Here is a 22,195-nt window from a genome sequence, read left to right as displayed (position 1 = left end):
CAAACCGAGACACAACCTTCAAAGTAAAACAGCAAACAGCCAGACTGTTTTACAACACAAACTCGGGGACACGAACAGAGCACAGAGGAAAGACACAGGTAGGGCTGATAAAACACTAAAGCACTAAACACAAGAACCAAACCCTAAGAACTAATACAAAATAAGAATTAATGAACACAAAACGCTGGGTCAACGAGCCAGGATCATGACAATTTTCCACTATTTTTTCTTTTCCCCCCGTCTGTCCTGCATTAGCCATTTACCACATATAATGTAACAACTGAAATAAAACAAATTTAAATGAATAATAGAATGGAATATCAGTTTATTGTTATTGTACATGTATAATAAAATTATGGTTGCTCCACACCAGCTCTGCAAGAATAAAATCTAAATAATCAGACAGCAGGAATAAATAAAAAATATGTGCATTCAAGTGGAATATATACAAACTAGAAGAATATATATAAAGGAAGAGAAAGGCACACAATAGAAAAGGCACAAATTGAAGAACAAAGTGTTTGGAAGTAGTGCAAGAAATAAACAGAAAAAAGATTCACATGAACAAGAGGAGCCTATAGAGATTTTATATATTTGTTCTTGGAAAAGCAAAATGTGTTTGGCACCACAATGCATTCAGATGACAATTGTAATTGCTAAAACTGACAGAAAGGACAGGATTTTAAAAAAAAAAAAAAGGAAAGGAAATATGCAACCGTGTGAGAACAATATAGGAGAAATATTTTTGTTAGAGACATATTTATATAATTGTTACAGTGTGTAGATCTTTGTGTCGAGCTGTTGCTAATATGTTGCTGATATTTGCTGTTATGTTGTCTGCTGCCGAGACTCAATATTAGGGTTTGTAGTTATATTGGGATGTTTCTCATCATATTCTTTGATGATAGTAAAGATTTTCTTTTTCTAGGATTTGATGACAAAGGATGCAGCTGGAAAGAAAAGTTATGATCTGATGTTTCTTCAAACTGTATTTCAAGCAGCTGGTAAATTGACTGCAATAACTGAGCTCTCAAAGTGCTGTATACAACTTGCCCCATTCACACAAGCACTTTTTTAATGCTTTTCCTAAACAAGTGCTTTCTATGAGATTTGGTGTGTGCTCATCTTTGAGTATTTGTGTAGGCATGTCTGTGTGTTAAAAGTGCATGTAAAGAGTGAGATTGTGTCGGTAAGCCTTTAGAGAACTATGTGAAGAAGAAAAACTATGAGGCAAATTTAATATATTGAATTTCATTCTACACCCATTTGGACAATAAGTTGTGTTGTTAGTCAGAGACCTCAGATACAGGTATGGCCAATCAACACAACTTAGCCAGTTTTGTGAAATTAGAAAAATGATTATTAATGGCTCTTTTTACTCAATATTGTCATTTTTGAATTAAAAAAAAATCTAATTTATAGTATATATGGTTTCATATAGACACTGACAGGGAAGACACAGTAATCAAAAATTATTTATTTATTTAGTGGCTTATATTTAATATTTAGATCGTATTTTGATTGATACTGCAGCAAATCTCCAGAAGAGTTGTACAGCATGTGTTGCTGTTTGAGGAAATACTCATGTCTATGTTTAATCACCACTGAGGATAGCTGATGATATCAGGTTAAGGTTGATAGGACATGAATTGAGTTCTGATGGCAAAGGAGATGCCTTTGACTTCTCCTCCACCAGTTTTTCAACCACTTTCCCCCTCTCCTATTCACTCTGGTTGATGTACAGCCATAGCCAAAATGTTTCCCTGTGGCATGAATGCCAAAATTGAATTTTCATTTCTGTGCCACTAAAGGTTTTTGAAACATATGAAATACTTGTGATTATTTGTTGCTATACAGATACAGTCTGTTGGAAGATATGAGATGTTTTAGGTGTAATTGGCTTGTATTTGGTAGACTTGGAATTACTAGTGTGGGCAGGAACCAAATACATTTGCTGCTCAGTTTAGAAGATCATAGCACCATTACATCTTACAATTTGTTCAAAAGACACCTTGGATTACAGTATGGTATGTATCATGACGGATTAGATGAGTTTTAAATGCCACTGTTAAAGTACACACACACACACACACACACACACAAATCCTATTTATATAAATTAATACCTTTGTAACATTTAGTGCTTTAGTCGTTTAATTTTCAAAATAAACACAAAAATGAGCACTTAGTAATCAGGATTAGTTGGGAACACTGCCATGGTTGCAATGACAAATTAGAGTATGAGGAAGAAATGTACTGATGTGTAGTGGAATTATTTTTTGATACACACAAAGCAGGTTTATCTATTTAGGTACGCTAGAAGGTGGAAAACATGTTCCATCCATTGTTGTCAGCCATGCATACAGTTACTTGGGGGGCATACAGACTACTCAGTACAATTCTGAGGTGCTGCAAACGTCAGAAAAATGGACTAGCCCACCACATAATTTTTTCACTTTTATTTTCAAAGTGTCTTTGAATTCAACTTTTGTAGGTTGATCATTTTCATTTTATTCAAACAATATGACATCCTTTTGTTCACACATTACCCTGTCCATATCAGTACAGATAGCCTGCATGATTTTTCCTATTGAGATCTGATGTGTTTTCAAAGTGTTCCTTTAATTTTTTTTCTATCTATCGATCTATCTATCTATACACACACACACACACATATATATATATATTAGGGGTGCAACGATACACAAAATTCACGGTTCGGTTCGATACTTTGGTGTCATGGTTCGATATTTTTTTGATACAAAAAAATGTTCATGCCTTTTTAATTTGTCATTTATTAAAATTATACATTTATATTTTAACTCAAAAGTACAGTTTTTAAATTTAATGTTGCTGAAACAACAAAGTAATAAAAAAATAAATCTATCTGATCGAGGAATCACTCATCTTTGGAAAAGAGAGTTTATTACAGAGAAATGGCTCTTTCCAAAATAAAAGCTATACTATACGCTTCTTCTGGGCTATATTCTCAGCAGCATATTAAACATATCAGGTCCCCATAAGGAGAATCATGTGCTAACGGCTGTCTAAATGACTCGGGTAAAGTTTGTAGCATGCGTGCTTGTTGTTTTTTTCTGCTTCCACTTGTCTTTGCACTAGGATGATGTCGCCATAAATGTGCAGTCATATTCGTTGTGTTCCCACTAGTGCTGTCAGCGTTAATCTCGCTGAAATGACGTTAACGCCACAACACGGCAAATGTCCATTAACAAGCTACCGCGGATCGCTCCGTGCGTGAGGCTGGACAGTGACAACACGTTAACGAGCAAACTGCGCTAACGCACTAGTTCCCACCAATGTAATTTAGCATTGCGTGGCACATCCGACATACTGTTTTACTTTTGTCCATGACGCGCTTACCTTCAGGGTTCTGCTTCACATGAAGACCAAAATAGTTCCAAACGCCAGATCTGAATGAGGGTGGGGGAGGTTCAATTTCGGGTAGCGTTGAGGCAGTTGCCATGTTGCAACGAGCTTAGCTTCTGTCTCGCTAGCTTGCGCTGCGCTCAGTGGATCTGCACTCGACAGTGCAGCCTAGGCGGATAAGTCGAACGCTTTTTCTTGGATAAAGTAAATCAGATTTCACCATTATTATTTCACCGGGTGTCCAAATTCAGAGGCTGCATCCACATGAGGACCCGGCCTTTGCGATCTAAGTGGGCCGGGTCCTCCGAAAGCCGGGTAGGCCGGAAGTGAGCGACTGTGAAATTGGACGGTCTAGCCTTCAGAATTACGTCATGAGCTCTCTTGGTGGAGTGAAACTCTGCCGTCTGCTCCTTGCTATCTAAAGTATAACCGGACGCTGGCGTAAATTCTTGACCATCTCACACTTCTGTTTAATCAGTTCTCTGTTTGACGTTTATTCAGCTGTGTGAAAACCCCGGAGGAACCCTCCCGAGGGATTAATAAAGTTTTATTTAATCTAATTGAATCTAATAACTTTAATCTCAGCCAAACTGATGTACTCACGAACAAATAAAACACTGAAAAAAGCCAAACAATAACATTTTTAGGTTATCTAAGTGCTTATCCCACATAACCTCTCCACTCTATTTTAAATTTGTCTTATGCTTTTATGATTGTGTAAACTGTTTGCTTTTATGTTGCTTTTATTATTCTACCTTGTACAGTGTCCTTGAGTGTTCTGAAAGGCGCTTTAAAATAAAATGTATTATTATTATTATTATTATTTTTATTATTATTATGTTTAACCTGAGTAGCAAAAGACAGCGGGGGTTTGAGAACGATGTGCCGGGAGTTTGCTGTTCTCGCCGGCTCAGATATTTGAAGTTTACACAGCTACATTCTTGCCTTAAAATATGTTAAACGTTTATTTTACAACTCAGAATGAGTAATAAGAGTAATATTAAAACTAAGTAGCTGCATCAGTAGTAGCCATTGTTGGAAACTGGAATTGGCTGGGCCGCGCTATGAGTTCTGGGATATTGTTTTTCAATTTTGTTGTTCAGGTGGAAAATCAGGAGAAATTTTGGAGAATGGTGGCTCCGGAAGATTTTCGGGAGGGGCACTGAAATTCAGGATTCTCACGGAAAAATCAGGAGGATTCACATGTATGCAACCTAGTCTTGCAGTCTTGGCTGATTGCTCGGTCTACCAGTAGCTGGTGTTTTGCGCCTCTAGCATTCTTGCACCTTCTTTGTCGCACCTTTCTGCAGCTGTGATAGTTGGCTAACCTCCCTCCGTGCTACCTTGATCTTGGCCTCTAGTCTTGTTCACTGCATATAACAAATAAACAAACAAAAAGGAAGAAAACATGCTCCAGTGGCTGAATCAAATTGTTAATTTATTGTTTGGGGAAAAAATCTGATGCATTTTCTCTCAGCGTTTCACCTCTGGGGTTCCACCTGTGATCTCTATTTTTTAATGTATTAGGGGGCTCTGCTTTCAACTAGAGAAAAACAACAACATGAAAATAAACATTTAGGTCAATGTTACCAGCTTTTTGTGTGTTAACGAGATTTATTGTTATTTACATCAACTCTAACACATTTCTTTTTATTTCAAGATTAATCTCTGTCTCTCTCCTCTTCTCTGTTCCTCTTGGTAAATTACTATATGAGCCAATTTCAGTCAGTGTTTAATTATTTTCACCCCCTCACCCTAATGTTCAGATGATGTTATCTCTTTGTTGGGTGTAAAGGAGTGTGTTATTCATCCATATAGGATTCATATAAAGAACTGAATGTATAAGTCTGATGGTGCATGAATAATGTAAAATTTACACATTCATTATTGATTGCATGTTGCATCATTTTAGGCTTAAAGGCAGGGAGGGGGCAGCTGAAATGGGAGGCTGGTGAAAGGACCATGCAGTCCAGTTTTATTACATGTTTTTTCATGTGCAGCCTACTCTTCTTTAATCAATCCCTCCATACTGAGCTCCACTTTCATTTGATCTTTTTCCCTTGACCTCCTACTGTGCTCTCGCCTTGCCTCTCCTCCCTCCTCTCTCCATCTATTCAGCCTTTCATTGCCTCATCTTTCTAGCCTTGCTCTATACCATCTAACTGGGTGAAGATGGAGGGGGTAAAGGGGAATGAGAGAAGCGATGGAGAATGTTTCTCAGTTGAGTGACTTGTCTGTCACATAAAATAGCTGAGATAAGTAGTGACCATATACACATATACGCAAACCCACAACAGCAGTAGTAGTAAACATTAGTTGGCTTGGTGTGTGTGTGTGTGTGTGTGTGTGTGTGTGTGTGAGAGAGAGAGAGAGAGAGCGTGTGTGAGAGAATATATTTTAAAATGAAAAGATGAGGTCTTTCTTTTACAGACAACAGACATTGTATTACAGGAGCCCCTGTTCATAATCAGAAGTGTTAACACTTACAGCCTAGCCAATTGTGTCTCATGCATAAGGTGTCTTAAAACCTGGTCCTTTATCGGGTCAAGGACCACCTTGCCAAACAAAAGAACCATCAGTATATTACTTATAATTTATGCACAGGTTCAGACAGTGGACTCTGGACTTTGTTGACTGGTGTCAGCGGAACCACCTGCTGATCAACGCCGGGAAAACGAAGGAGTTGGTGGTGGACTTCCGGAGACGCAGACCCACCACACAGACAACGGTGAACATCCAGGGAGTGGACATTGAGATAGTGGACTCTTATAGGTACCTGGGTGTTCACCTGAATAATAAACTGGACTGGAGCCACAACACTGATGCTCTTTACAGGAAGGGTCAGAGCAGACTCTACCTGCTGAGGCGGCTGAGGTCATTTGGAGTCCAGGGAGCGCTTTTAAAGACCTTTTATGACTCCGTGGTGGCATCTGTCATTTTTTACAGTGTGGTATGTTGGAGCAGCAGTTTATCGGCAGCTGAGAGGAAGAGGTTGGATAAACTCATCAGGAAGGCCAGCTCTGTTCTGGGATGCACCCTGGACCCAGTACAGGTGGTGGGAGACAAAAGGACTCTGGCCAAAATAACATCTCTGATGGACAGAGTCTCCCACCCCATGCATGTAGATGTTGCTGAACTGCAGAGCTCCTTCAGTGACAGACTGCTGCATCCTAGATGCATGAAGGAGCGTTTCCGCAGGTCCTTCCTCCCTGCAGCTGTCAGACTGTACAATCTGAACTGCTCCCAACAAACATAGATGTTTACATCAATTCTGTAACTGCAATAAGTTAGTTAATTAACCAATTCCCACTACAACCTGGTTTGCCTCTTACCTGTAATTATTTTTATTTAATTTAATAACTGTACAGTACTCTCTGTTTATAGTAACCATTGTCCTTAATGTAAATATGTAAGAAAAATTGTGTATGTTTCTGTTCTGTGTCCTGTGTACTGTTTGTTTGTATATTTGTCTTTTTGGCTGCTGTTACAACCAAATTTCCCCTTGTGGGACAATTAAAGGATTATTCTATTCTATTCTATTCTAGGTTCAGTGAGGAAGAAATGTCATCACTCATCTGCCTGTTTTCCTGAATGCTAGGCAGCTTTTTCCTTCTTTACATCACTACCACTTTCCAGTTTCAGTACTGACATCATTACCATAGTACAATCAGCTTCCTGCAAGCCTCCTTTGAGCCAATAAGCCTCCACTTTACTTGGTTTAAATCTGTGCTCTGTGTCATTCTGCCTTTTAGACTCTCATTTGTGATACCCCCCTCCTCCCCTTCATATCCACCTGAGTCAGAGCTCCCTCTAACCCTGGGTCTTCATCTTCACCAACACAAATGTCTGGACTCCACATGACTCTGTCCTAAATCCCCCAAGGCTGGGATTCCATTCTGCCATGATGGGTCATCAGAGTCTAATTGCCAAATACATTATTTCTCTATATAAATCATGTTCAAGTGACCTCTCTTTATTGGATTGTCTGACAGTCTCAAAGAAAAGGCATGAAGCTACACAACAGGCAGCACTGCATATTTTATTTGGCAAGATTTACATCAGAAGCCCTTCCAGACACAAACCAAAAGAAAATTTGTACCTTCTTGGAATTTAATCAGCTACCTTTCACTTGCTAAGTGACCATGTAAACCATTACACTATGGAGTAATTTAAATAAGATGTAAAAATCTTAAAAGTTCAGTCAGGTCACACAGATGTACCATAAACCTGGCTGAACTATCAGTCAGCTCGTACCTTTACATGCGTCCAGTTGCGAAACAGTTGCTGAACATCTGCCCGCCACACAGCCTTTCATGCTGTGTCTGACTAAACCAATATCAGCTGTCTTATCACTGTTCTCCCAGCCGCCCATTTTCCATTTATGTATTCACTTGAAAACGTTAGGAACCGAGCCAAACTGCCAAATATAAATGACTGAAAATATAAACATGATCTTTTTTTTTAAAAATCTTCTTTTGACTATAGTGTTCCTGGCAAAACTGCAGATGTCCCTTTATGTTCACTAGACAAGCACTACCAGCACAGCCTGGTAAAAATAAATACATTTTTTCTCTTCTTTTATAAATACCAATCCATTGTCGTAATTGTATATGTGACGAATAAAGCTTGTTTGTTTGTTTTTGTTTGTTTGTAGCCACATAATTTGGTAACATGCAGTACATAGATTGCAGCACTAGGGGATTGTCCAGCGACACTGAAAATGTGAGCCCTTTGTCACACAGTTCACAAAGATTTCATTCAGAACTTTAATGATTACATGGAGATCACATGGTTGAAATGAGCACAATCTCCTCTTAACATTTGACTTCAAGATCAGGACATGCCTACAAGAAACCTACTAGAAAGCAGCTGTTCAAGTTACTTATTTGATTTTCAAAATGGTGCTCAATGAACATTTTGTTCCATCAATCTCTTGCATATTATATTAAAAAGCCTTAATTTGCAAAATACAATAGTATAAAGCAATCCCACTGGGGGGAATGTAGACAAGGATTTTGTTAACTAATGATAAGGTACTCTAAATGGCAGCATGAAAGGTCAAAAACTTCATATTTATGGGTATTACCATGTAGGTCTATAGAGACTCGTGTGTTTCAAATGAGATTTAATTCATGCTTGACTTGTAATCTAAATGTCAAGCTCACATTTTACACTGCCATCCACTAGGCTGGAAACTCATGAATCGCTATTTCTTAACATCTACTGATGTATGCATTTTTAGACTAAGATCTGGGCCAGCCTTGATTTGAATTGACACGCTCCACATTTGAAGGGAGAGGGAAAAAGGCAGGGGGGAAAAGTGATGAGATATTCACTGAAAACCCCTTCACTTTTTTACCAGTTTTGGAGTCATGTGATTGAGTCCCGCACCTAACAATTCATGACAGTATCTAAGTTTCATGAGGTTGTTGGGGACTATTTGTAAATATAAAATAATAATTTCAAATCTTTTCCCAGAAAACCATGTAAGCAAGAGACAATCCACATGGACAGCAAAGGGAGAAAGCATTTTCTTAAATGCTGAGTCTAATTCAAGAGATGGAATTTTTTTTAAAGGGAAGATAACTGACTGACTAATAGTATTTTTATAAATGTGACAGTGAAGTATGTTGAAGTGAAATACATTGTGAAGTCAGTGCTGCTGCTGAACTTTAGGCTCACAGTCAGTTTTCATTTGAACAACCTCTGCTCTGCCATCATCACAGTGTCTGTCCCTGAAACACCCTGCAGGACACAGCTATTCATCGCAACTGACACAGACACATGCTCAGAGAGAGGGAGAGAGAGAAATGCACACAAAGACTTCAGTCTCTCAGTCACATGACTACCAGCCTGGTACGGGATCAGTCTGTTACCACAGCCTCTTCTTCAATCTCCTGTTCACTGGCAGCTTTATTTTCTTAGGCATGCTTGTTTTCTCAGTAGTTTTAGTGAACCTGAACATGTTTCTGTGTTTAAACAGTAGCAGCATGGCCTCATAGAAATATGTTTACCACTTTGTTCCAGACTGAATATTTCCACAACAACTGGACTGACTGCCTTACTAGTTTGTTTTAAGAAACATGTGTTTTCTTGATGATCAGTACCTTTCAAATCAATTCAGTTGTATTTATACAGCACCAAATCACAACAACAGTCGCCTCAAGGCTCTTTATATTGTAAGGTAGACCCTACAATAATACATACAGAGGAAAAAAAACAACAATCATATCGCCCCCGATGAGCAAGCACTTTGGCGACAGTGCGAAGGAAAAACTCCCTTCTAACAGGAAGAAACCTCCAGCAGAACCAAGCTCAAGGACGGGCGGCCGGTTGGGGTGAGAGAAAAGACATCCTGTGGAAGAGAGCCCAAGATTACTCTGGTGGACTCTGGAGCTCTTCTGTCTAGGGCCATCAGCTGAATTCACACTCATCCAGTGAAACGTTTCAGTACTTTCTTGATGCTTAATGATTGCAGATTTTACTTCAAGCATGCGTGGTCCCACGAAATGAAAGCTGTTGATTTTAATAAATCATGTTCAGGGTAGAAGTTAATCAGGGAATTGCTATGAAATTTCAAAAGCACTCAACTTTTAACACTACACTCTTTTGGCATGTTATGAACTACAACTTGATGATGCAGTGTGAGAATGTTGCAAATCTTGATATATTCTACTATTTAATTCCCTACATTATTTTTCCATGTTCCATGTTCACCTGGTCAGAAAGGTGTTCTTTCAGTTTTCAGGTTTCCTTGATTGATGTGACCCATCTAACAGACTGTTTCCACCACCAGGTTCAATTGTGAGCTCTGAGGAGGTTTTTCAAGTATAATTGGAGATTAAGTATTGGAATTTCAGGAGCGGGACCACGCCTCCAAACACTTAACTTCTTCACTTCTGTTTGGTACAAGGGCATCTGCTAGGCGCGGGTGCCGCCACCAGTCTCCTTCGAGGCCTTCCCCAAACCACAGCTCAATTCACGTCCAAGCCTTTCACCTATATGTACTAATCCACTAGCTGGGCCCACACCCTAATTTTATGTTTGACAGCGTTTTAGTAGGTAAAGGTGAATGGCTTGGACATTAATTGAGCTGCGGTTTGAGGAAAGCCTCGAATGGGACTGGCGGCGGCTCCCAGGCCTTGCAGATCCCCATGTACTAAATAGAAGTGAAGAAGTTAAAGAATTGAAAAGGGGAGGTAAGGTGGGGCACGTAAACGAGAATGAACAGCTTGTAGGGCTGGGGGAACCTGTATAGATGAGAACCAGAAAGAGCATGTATGGAGGCGTGGTCCCTCTCCTGAAATTCCAATATTTAATCTCCAAAACGCTGCCAAACATAAAATGAGGACTTGGGCCCAGCTAGTGAAAAATGCTTCTTGGATTAAACATTTACTCACAATATAAAGTCAAAACACCGAACAACACTTAATAAAAGGTACTGTAAGTTATCTGGACCCTGTGAGGCCCCTATGGAACGGACTTGCTATTGAAAATCTTTTGGATACCTAATAAGACTGGAATCGCAGGTGTGTGGAATCTGAGCTGTAGCTCTTTGTCATGTTGCTTAAACTGGTCATGAGCAGTTTTTGCAGAGTGGTGTGCTACACTGCACTGCTGGTAGAGTGCTTGCCTGACTAAAAATGGGTAAACTGTGGGTAACTTCGAGCTTCAATTCATGCTGACTTGAGAGACATCGGTTATAAAGTTTCTTTTAAAGCCATTAAGGGTATTTTATAATTAAGTATTTAAAACTGGTAGATTCTTCAATAACTGTGGCGGGGCGTGGTTTGTAGCGAGACTGTGGGGGAGGCTGACACACCTGAGCTCGATCAGCTCATCACACCTCCCCTATATTAAACATGCTGGGTCCTGAGGTTGATGTTGTTGTGTGTAGGACACAGCTGAAAATCTAATGCCATCTCTAAGAAGTCATCGTCTATCTTTCCATGTTAGCCCTGCGATGGACTAGAGACCTTTCCAGGGTGTTCCCTGTCCCATGCCTGTCTATGTCTTAAGTTGGAAGCAAGTAAGAAAATAGATGGATGTTCAGTGAGCGATATAGATGCACTTAACATGATATTGATGTGGATGCTTTTAATGCTGTATCAGGAACATCATTTATACAGGCTTAAGTGGTTCTGTTATTATTTTTTACTGTATGCTGTAACTTTACAGTTGTTGCCCAGATTAGCTCTCCCCCTGAAACTGAGATGCACTAACACCCCCCACTACATGTACTGGATATACATCTGTATATGTAAACACATCCTTTCATTATGACTATACAATATTAATTGATTCACAGTACTAAACAAAATATATAATCACACAACTGTCTGGAAGGATCTATGCAGCACTGCAGCTGCTGTGTTCTTTGCCATATTGAATGAAGATATGTAATGAAATCCAACACTGCAAATCAGTATCTTGTTTGAGAAGTTTGAAGTTTGCCTTCAAAGTAAAAAGGTTTTTGGAAGCGTGTTGATAAATTGGTTGGTAAATTTATGGAGAGCTTTATCGAATACATAAACCAAAAGCCTAAACATTTGACAAACTTCGTCTTTCCTCCGTATTTTTCCTCTTCTCAAATTTAGTGTCATTCTAATCTTTCCATTTATCTCAATTTAGTGTACCTAAGGCCATCTTCACTTTATTTATGGCTGTATTCACTGAAGTTATCACTCAGCTTCCTCACACAATAACACAAAAGGGGCAAACAGCAACATGTGGTCTCTGATTTAATTTCTGTGCAGTGTAATGTGATTTAAGAGCTTTTTGAGGTGATACTTCTAATGCAAATGAAACAATAAAGCACAGCATGCAGATACTGAATGAAGTAGAGTGTTTTCTTGCAATAATGTACCTCTGTGATGATTGCAGCATCACAGTGCAGTGATCCACTGATCCATAGTGATGTCACTCCTCATCTTTTTCTTTCGTCTGCAGGTTTAATTTTTCTTTTGCTAGGGAGATTTGTGGCACAGACTGGGGAAAGTGCTTGAATGATAAATGGGGGAGAGTAAAGGATAAAGAGAGAAAAAATATTCTGGAAAATATTAGGCCAGCCTCTGTACTCAGCAACACTGTACCAGCACTACACCTGTGCTCTATGACATCGACCTCCCTCTCCTCTCCTGGTTGTCCTGTCATTAATTTCTCATGACTCTCACATCCTAAAAGCATGTTGAACATGTAGTACATGTAGGCATTCCAGTGTCACCTCTCATTTCGTATTTTAAATCAAGGTTGGTGCCATTAAAAAGAAAGAACATTGTGAAATGTGGATGGTGTTTATGTACTAAATGTGCATTCCTTTCACTAATTGCATGGAATACATGGCTTTCTTCACCAAGCCCACGAGCACTTTTCAAGTTCCTTTAGCATTTTCCTGTCAGAGATAAGAGCATCAGCATTGCCGCTTCACTGCATACATCCTTGTTATCAGTCTGTTCCATATGTACGTGTGTATGCGTTTATTGTGCATCGCATGTGTCTTGAATGGAAAATATCTTTTGCTTTTACTGTGAAATATTCCTCACATCCAAATTCTTCTCCATAGGAGGATATATTTTGTGTCTGTGTATGTGTGTGTGATAGGAAGAGTTGCTGTCTCGTTAATTTGAAAATGCTAAATGATGAAAAAAAAAGATAAAAAATAAAGAAACAAAAACTGAGTGAAGAATAACTGAGGAAAGCTTAAATAAAGAAAGACAGATGGGAACGAGAGATGAGTAAAAACAGAGACAAGGTAACAAAGCAGCTTTTTTACATTTAAAAAAAGCTTCTCTCAGTATCCATGTGAGTCTGTTCTCAAACCACCACTCTCTCACTCAAATGAAAGAACTGGGCTCATTAGTTTTGCATTATGTTAATAATTTACTGGTTAATGTTTTTTGTTTTTGTTTTGTTGTAAAGTGGTCTTTCCTATTCTGAAAAGCATCTTAGAACAGCAAACCTTCTGGCATTATGAAGTGCATTTCCTTTCTCGTATCTATATATGTATATAATTATAAAGCAGTTAGGACTATGGTGTCGAGGAAGTCAAAGCCTAAGATGAGGAATACTGGAGGAGTATTTGTCATGCAGTCACCAGGGATTAGAGTCTCAAAAATTGGTCATAATGAGCATACATACAAGAATTTGTGTATGTGTGTTTCTTCTTTTCTTCTCTTGTGTCAGTTATTGTTTTGTTCTATAAAAATACTAATTTGATTTAAAAAAAAATCCTAGTTTAGTGGAGCTGTCCAAGATTTCCCTTTCATCCCATGATCCCTGTGATAGGCTGCAAGGATAAGTTGGATAAATTGGATGGTTGAAAATTGGATGGTAAAAAAAAGAGAGGGGGTAGGGGGGTGGGGGGGGGGGGTGTTACAAACAAATGTGTTACTACAAAATGTTAAAAACTAGGAATATAGATAAAGATATAAACAGATTACTGACTACAAACTTAAGATGAAACTATAAACTATAAACTAAAGGTAAGCCAACACTGAGACTGTCACGGGCTGCGACAGCAGACCGTGGAGTTGCAGTGAAAGTAGGGCCCAAACGCGAGACTTTTAGTGAAGGGCAGTGGATTTATTGACAGGGGGTGGAAATCACACAACTATATACAAAATCCAGGCACTGTGGTCCTGTGGCGATTCTCCCTGAATCCCACACAGTGCAGATGTCCGTGAAAGGTGAAAAGTGCCGACTCCAAAAAACTCCTATTCCCACACCGTGACTTCAAAACACACTCCGCTCCAGATTCCTGGTAACACAAACACATTAAGGTTAGCAGGAAATCTGTTATCTCGAAGGTTTATACAAAAGTCCAGCATCGGCCTCAGCTCAGCTGCAGTCTTAAATAACGCCCCCTTGATGAGCGTAATCTGCTGCAGCTGGCAGAGGAGGACGAGCGGCAGGTGTGGCTGTCTCTAGTGCAGAAACACTTCCGAGTCCGCAGTATCCTCAGCGAACCAAAACATCCGGAAGCTCACATGGAGAAACCAGGAGAAAAGAGGAGAGAAAACCAAAACACCACATGGAAAATATAAACATAAACATACACTAAAATATATGAGCCCTGGGTCCCTAGAACCAGGCCATGACAAAGACAAAGACTGAAAATACAGAAACCCAAACAAACCAGACACAGGTACACAACTGGAGAAACAGACATGGACGGACTTGGGCGGACTGAAGGTAAACAGACACAAAGATGCTGAAGACAGAACATGGAGATGAGACTAATTAACAAACTCAGAGGCACTGAAAAAATAATATACTCAGGATCTAGATCATAAATTATTTCATAATATTTATGTGAGTCTGTGTGTTAAGAAACCTTGGATTAAGCTGGACCACCTGGTCTGCACTCACAGCCTTCAGCAAAACTCACACACAATCCCACAAATTAAACCATGTAATCCTCGATGGTTCATCTCAAATTGAACCAAAGCTTAGCCTGAGGTTTGCTACTAAGCCCATTGTTTCTATATATTTACATTCTTCCTGCTCCTGCCTTTAACTTTCTGCAAATTCAATGCACGTGTTTGCTTGTGATAAGGAAACCAAACGTTCCCTGCAGCAATATGAGGAATAATTGGATTGACAAAGGAGTCTCCAAGCGTAGCAGAGGATGGATGTGCTGAGCAAATATGTGTGGTAAATGTTCCTGGCCTGCCAATGAGCTCTTGACCTGTATTGCTCACAGAAGCATATCCTAACATATGGCACAGAAAGGACTTGTATAAATTAGATATGTGTGCATGTGGCTTGAAGGGTCTGCCTGGAATTGCAGTGCCTGTTAAGGCATCTCATTACATTTACAAACGTGTGCTATGGCAAAGTCACAATGTGCGTTAACATTCACTTGTGAGGACACAATTCCAAATTCAGATCACAAGAATCACTGCAAGGGTCACGGCTAAGAAGCAAAGGCCACCTAACACATCAGTTGTCACACACACAATGAGTCTGTGTGAGTGAACTCTGACCCTGTCACATTGCTTTGGCAACAAAGGTTTAAACCCTGCTGCAGTTTTTACTAAGCTAATTGTTGAGGTACTCATTATGTTTTTGAGGCAGTGTTGATGAAGGAAGCAATGGAGCAGCGAAGTGATGTGAGTCACAACAACCTTTCACTAAAATTAGCATGATATCTTTTTCTGCCATGCAGTTGTGAAAACTGTTTTTCATTCTTTATCATTTTCTTTTTGACAGAGGATATCTCAGTATATTACAGTTTCTTTAACCAATATGAAACATCATATGCTGTAATATAGTGTCCCTTTATATAACATGTCATTTTTTTCTTTCCTTTTGCAATATTTTGTCCACGTCAACAAAATTAGTCTAGAAATTCTCTTACAAAGACTAATAAAAAAAAAGTCACACAAGTTTTAGATCATTAACCAAATTTTTATTTTAGACAAAGATAACCCAAATAAATACTAAATGTTGTTTTATATCCAAAAGCTGTCTCAACCTACCTGTCCCTGTGTGAAAAGGTAATTACACAATAATTAATTTAACTGGCATTGCCACAGCATCATATGTGACAGTGATAAATATGCAAAAAACTAACAGATTTTTACAGTACTTTTTGGGCAGGAGATATACTTATATTCACTGTTTGTGGAGCACTGAAAAAAGTGACCCTGACACCAGTCAGGATCTGTGGGTAGTGCCAGTTAATTTACTATAGACCAGAAGAAGAATTCTTATTTTATTTTTATGTCAGATTGCCTTCTTCAACACATGTTCAGTTAAATACTATTTCTGGAATTATGTCACAAATTCAGCAAAGGCTATTGTTCTGAACAAGCCATGCAATGTGAGAATTACTGAATGTCAGTACACTATATACTATATATGTCACACAGTGGAAAATTGTGTTTTTATATTTTGTTTAGTGTCGATTTTATTTGCATGTTTTTATTGTAATAGTGATATTGCATGTTTTTATTGATATTTTTATTGCATGATTTTATCCCCATATTTATAGTGCGTGTTTGGTGTTGTTGTGTAGTATTTTTTCCACTGTGTATTAAGCGGACAATTGTAGGCACCTGTGATGTGGGGGCGTTTCCCGAGGTGGCCTATCAGCCACCAAACGGACTTAAGGGAGATGGTGAGCACAAAGAGGAGAGAGGAGAGACACACGAGAAGCGAGGAGCAGGAAACAAAACGTGTGCAGCCCAGCACCTGTGAAGAAAGACCGGCCTGCCTGTGGGACGTCACGAGATATCCGACGATCGGCCAGCATAACCCGGCGATCCAGTCCAGACGAACGAAATAGCAACAGTGGGAGGCAACGCGTGAAATCCACAGTAGGGCAGGGGGACGCCTCTGCCTGCATTTGTGAGTATCGCTTTCCCACTGTTGGGCGCTAGGCGTAGCTTTGCCGGGGGAGGATAACAGCGGCTGCGCCGACAACGTTGCTGGCCCGTGTCTGTTGTTTCAGGGAGGGGCTGCGAGGGAAGCCGTGTGCAGGTGCGGAGAGCGGCTGGACTACACGGCCGCGTACCGTCAGGCGGAGATAGGAGCCTCCTCCCTGGTCGGCTGCTGGCGAGTTTTACCATCCCGGAAGAGGAGTTCCTCTCCTGTCTCTTCTCCATCTAAGGAACATTTGCCCGCATGTGTGTGGCTGGACAAGAGGGAATATAGGACTCTGGGGGGAAGTTTTTATCATACAAAAAAAACATTTATTTAGTTTTGGTTTTTAGTGTATAGTTATTCCTGCCGGCAGGGCTTTTAGCGGGTTGCGAACATTATTTTTATTGTGTAGCGAGGATTTTAGCCTGTATTTGGGGGTTCTGACTGTGTTTTACCCTAAAAATAAATGGTGTGTTTAAAGCTGGCTTAGCTTCTGTTCTCCGAGCGCTGACCCACTCACTCCCTTTTCCGCTTGTATATATACGGACGTGGTGGTTAAGATTTAGGTCCACCAGTTTAGCGGCTACATATACACTTCCAATCAAAAGTTTAACACCACTTGAAAAATGGCAAAAAAAAAAAAAAAAAATCCTATTTTGCATGGTTTGATTTTAAGACGGTCCTAAATAGAGCTTCAACATGCAACAAGAGGAAATGGGAGTGAGAGAAAACATTTTTTGAGCATGCAATTTTTTTTTATGTCTTCTACTCGCCACTGTGGAGGGGGCGCCATAATTGTCTGGGGTGCTTTTTCCTTCAATGGAACAATGGAGCATCAGGAGGTGCAGGGGCATCAAATGGCCACTGGCTATGTCCAGATGTTGCAGAGAGCATCACTCACGACTGAGGGCCCTCGTCCATGTGGTAACAACTGCGTTTTTCAATAGAACAACACTACAACACATAATGCCCACAGGACAAGGGACTTCTTCCAGGAGAATAACATCACTTGTCTGGACCATCCTGCGTGTTCCCCTGATCTGAATCCAATTGAGAACCTTTAGGGATGGATGGCAGGGGAAGTTTACAAAAATGGATAACAGTTCCAGACAGTAGATGCCCTTCATGTGGCCGTCTTCACCACTTGGAGAAATGTTTCCACTCACCTCATGGAAATGCTTGCATCAAGCATGCTGCAACAAATTTTTGAAGTGATCAACAATAATGTTGGAGCTACGTTGGAGTTGACTGTGCTGTGATTTTGATCTGGTCAGTTAAGCAGCAGAGGGGGTTGTTAATCAATTTTATCTGCTTTTGTGTTAAAGAAATTAACACTAGGTGCACTAAAGGGGCAACAACAAGACAACCCCAAAATAGGTTTTTATATGTGGAGGCCATAGATATTTTTTTCTCCTCCTCATCTTTTCAAAATACTTGTTCCCACTGGTTTTGCATTTGGCAAGGGTCCACGTCACTACTCATAGTATGAGGTGATACCCAGACCACACAAAACTTGCAACGCTAGTCCAACGCCTCCTGAATGGTACATTAACACCATGGCCAGAAGATTTTCTGTGTCTCCCAGTACAGTTTCAAGAGCATGGAGGAGATTCCAAGACATAGACAGTACGACTAGGAGAGTTGGACAGGGCTTTAGTAGATCCAAAAGCAGATACTGGTCCTGGTATCTGGACCAGTATCTGTTTTTTTATGTAAGGAAGAACAAAATAACCACTAGATACTGTAATTCAACAATTCCCACTTGACAGGATTTGGTTTTCTTTTACTCAATAATTAAATGTTGTAGCTCTGGTTTTCTTCAGCAAATAAATCATTTGTGTTGGTTTGTTCATAACCCTTCTAAAAAATGCCTCAGGGCGAAGGTGGTGCTGTGATTTTTCTCTAATGTTTATTTATTGTTTCAAATCAAAGAATTTTACAACATTACTGAGTCTGCTGTCCACCATCCAGATGTTGTATGACCACAGAAAGAGCCAGATGGTAAGGATAAATTGATCGGTCTAGTATTGTCATTAGCTCATCACCCTGATCTGCTTAGAAAAATTTAGGGGAGCTCAAACTGCAGTTATTTTGTAACTCATTTGGATGATTTGTTTTAAAGCCATAACATAATGCTTAGGATACTTCTGCCAAGCAATCCTCAGCAGATGGATAGTGGTGATTTTGATGTTGTTTACAGTTTTCTCAAAGAGCTCTTCAGCATAATTCACTTCTGCAGGTCTGGGTGCATTCTGTAAATCACATGGAGGTGGAGTCTCGAATAACAGTGCCAGAGAGGCGGGCTTGGGAGGAAATAAAGCTAAGTGTTCCATCTGCCCTGATTGCAAAATGAACCATACACCCACAATTTTTGAAGCATGCTGTTGTCTATCTCTCCACTCAGTAGTCAGAGTGTTTAATGATTTCCGGCCTACACATGGCAGAAGGCAAGTCTTCACATCACAAATGAAATTGTCAAAAGCAAGATATTTTCCGATTCTCTCGTTACATTGTCAACCTTGCTAAACAAGCATTGCATTACCCTCCAGCCTGCCCACTGAATAAGTTCTTAAACCTAGAAACATGTTTATCAAGGGTGAGAGATCATGGGTTTAACTCCATTTTTCAAGACCTTTGACTGCAATTACACTTTCCCTGTCTTTACACAGACTCAAAAACAAATTAATCACCAGACCAGTTAAAATAATCATCCTTCACTCAGTACAGCTCAGCCGCCAATGGGCAAAAATTACATAAGCATGTAATATCATGCTTATATAATCTGTCAAATTTAATCCAGGGCAACTAGCCACTATCTTCACTCGGGGAATCCGGCTTTGTTCTCATAAAGATTATCTTCCTACTGATTGGCTTGTGTGCATGAGAAAGAAGAAAAAGAAGAAGGGATACGCTTAACAGCCACAAAAAGACCCTCATCCAAGCACTGAGATATAAGAGATTAAATGCTTGTATAATCTTGGGTTTTTCTCTGTGAGGGTATTAATCAGTTCTGTCGTTTTCCATTTTTAGGTCTGAATAAATGTCACAAATATGAATGAGATGATGCCATAAAATGAGTTTTCATGTTTTTATGAGTTTTGAATTAAGTCTTGATAGTCATCTGTCAATATGATGCATGTAACCCATCTGAAGGTATAACAGACACATTTATGTATACATTGAGTGTGTGTGTATATGGAGAGACGAGAACTGTCAAGATAGACAACCACTTCTGTAGCCCTCCTCCGATCAGGCCTGTATATTAGAGTGACCAGAGAGAAGACACTCCTCAGTAAAAGGCAAAACGGCCCACCTGGAGTTTGTCAGCAGGGATTTTGCTGGAGATGCTTCAAGGACAGAAGAACCATGACAAAAGAAACCATGTGTAAACATTAGGGATTAGAATTCCATTAACAATAATGCTTATCATTTCAATACTCTTACTGATTGTCATTGGGTTCTCATTGGCTCCGTTTTGAGAGAATTTATTGCCAAGCAGCAATAAATAAATTACATTCATGCAAATTAATTGCATGCTGTGGGTCAAATGTTTTTGCATGTTTGTTGATATTTGTTGATATTTACCCTCTTATTTGTAAACAGTGTTGAAGTTGTTACTCAAAAAGTCATTATTGAACATATTACAGAGAACATTTTTCTCAAAAGTAATGCAGTACATTACTTAATTACTCACAGGAAAAGTAATTTGTTACACTACTCGTTAAATTACTTTTATGTTACTCTGTAAAATAGCTGAAACACTGTCTCATAACCACCTTTTAACAATACTCCACACACCAACACAAATCTCTAGTGAGGGCATGCATTTCAAAGGTCTTTCTCTTAGTAGAATACAAAGCTGACCATGCAAAGTAAAGTTGAAAACTACACTCCACACACACACACACACACACACCTACACACACACACACACACACACACACACACACACACACAAAGATTGCCACAGTAATTCTACTTGAACAGGTAGAATCTGCTTGTTACCTGTTGAAGTTCAGAGTCTGGCTGCTGGGCGGCAACTCAGCCACTCGGTATTTACTCGGCGTTCACTCTGGGTTCTTGGCTAGCTTAGTGTTAGCATGCTTTTTGGGCTGATGCTTGCAAAGACCCGAAGTTGTGTTAGCAGCATAATGCGATTGTTTCTGTCCTGGAAGCAGTTTTCCACTTTGCCATTTAACTCATCCTTTTGTGCAATACACATAAGGCTAACAATTCCAAGAAATTGGATTACTTGGTAGTCCAGTAGTCCGGTAGATTCCCATTCCTAGTGAACATGAGCCATCTTCTATTGGCCAAAGCTCATTTAAATTGTAATCACAGAGGAAAGGAAGCATAGAGGAGGAGATGTTATGGTATAGGAGTGGTCACTTAATTAGCATATACCTATGCAGCAACATTTCATTCCATCTTTCTACATGGCAATAAAACAAAAGCCACCTCCAGGGTTTTTAATGAATGTTATTGCCATATAATTCTGTTTGTCCTGGGGCTTTTTTTTTTTTTGTTTGCTCGCCAGCACTTTCTGCTTGGAACGCTTCATCCACTTTAGACAACAGTATACAGGAAAAACCATGGCGCAAATTATTTATTTCTCTAGTTTTACTTGGCATAGTTTCAAGTCCGCACTTTAGAGTTGAAGTGAAGACTCATTGCTGCTACATCATCTTAAATCTGTCACGGACACGCTGGCCTGTCTGACGACTCCAGAAGGTTAAAGATATAAAGACCTGGATAACCCCTGATTTCCTGTGTCTAAATTTAGATAAAACTGTGGTTATTATTTTTAGCCTTAAAAATCTTAGCAGTATGGTCTAACCAGATGCTTACTCAAGATTTTTTTAATATATATTTTTATATTGTATTTATATAGAGTCATTTTTGACCAGGATATGTACTTCAATGTGCATATTAAATAAATATGTAGTTTGGCTATGCCATGGAACAAGACTTTTGGACTGCCTCACATTCTCATTCTTATTCTGAATCTGGAAAACTATCAGGTGAATAAGTAGGGAAAGGCAGTGGTGCACTCACTGATTGGACACGGTGAGACATACTCGGTAGTGGAAGGAATACTTCAAGGATCTCCTTTACCCCACTGACAAGCATATCCTTGACCTGTCTTCCTCATCCACAATTGGCCGCCCCTCTCTGAGGCCAGATGCTTCTTCTTGTTAAAAGGGAGTTTTTCCTTCCCATTGTCATCAAAGTGCTTTTGCATATGGGGTCATCTGATCGTTGGGCTTTTCTCTGTATTATTGTAGGGTCTTTACCTTACAACATAAAGCAACTTGAGGCAACTGCTGTTATCATTTGCCTATATGGTTATATAAATAAGCCATATGTGAGTTAAAATGAATTTCCAAATCATGAGAACTGCCATTAAAAAAGCATGGTTTTCTCTGAATGATGAATATAATTA

The sequence above is a fragment of the Neolamprologus brichardi genome, chromosome 17 (assembly GCF_056152115.1).
Source record: "Neolamprologus brichardi isolate AB-2024 chromosome 17, ASM5615211v1, whole genome shotgun sequence".
In the NCBI taxonomy this organism is placed as follows: Eukaryota; Metazoa; Chordata; class Actinopteri; order Cichliformes; family Cichlidae; genus Neolamprologus; species Neolamprologus brichardi.
The sequence above is the reverse complement of the archived record's forward strand: the minus strand, read 5'-3'. Positions refer to the sequence as shown.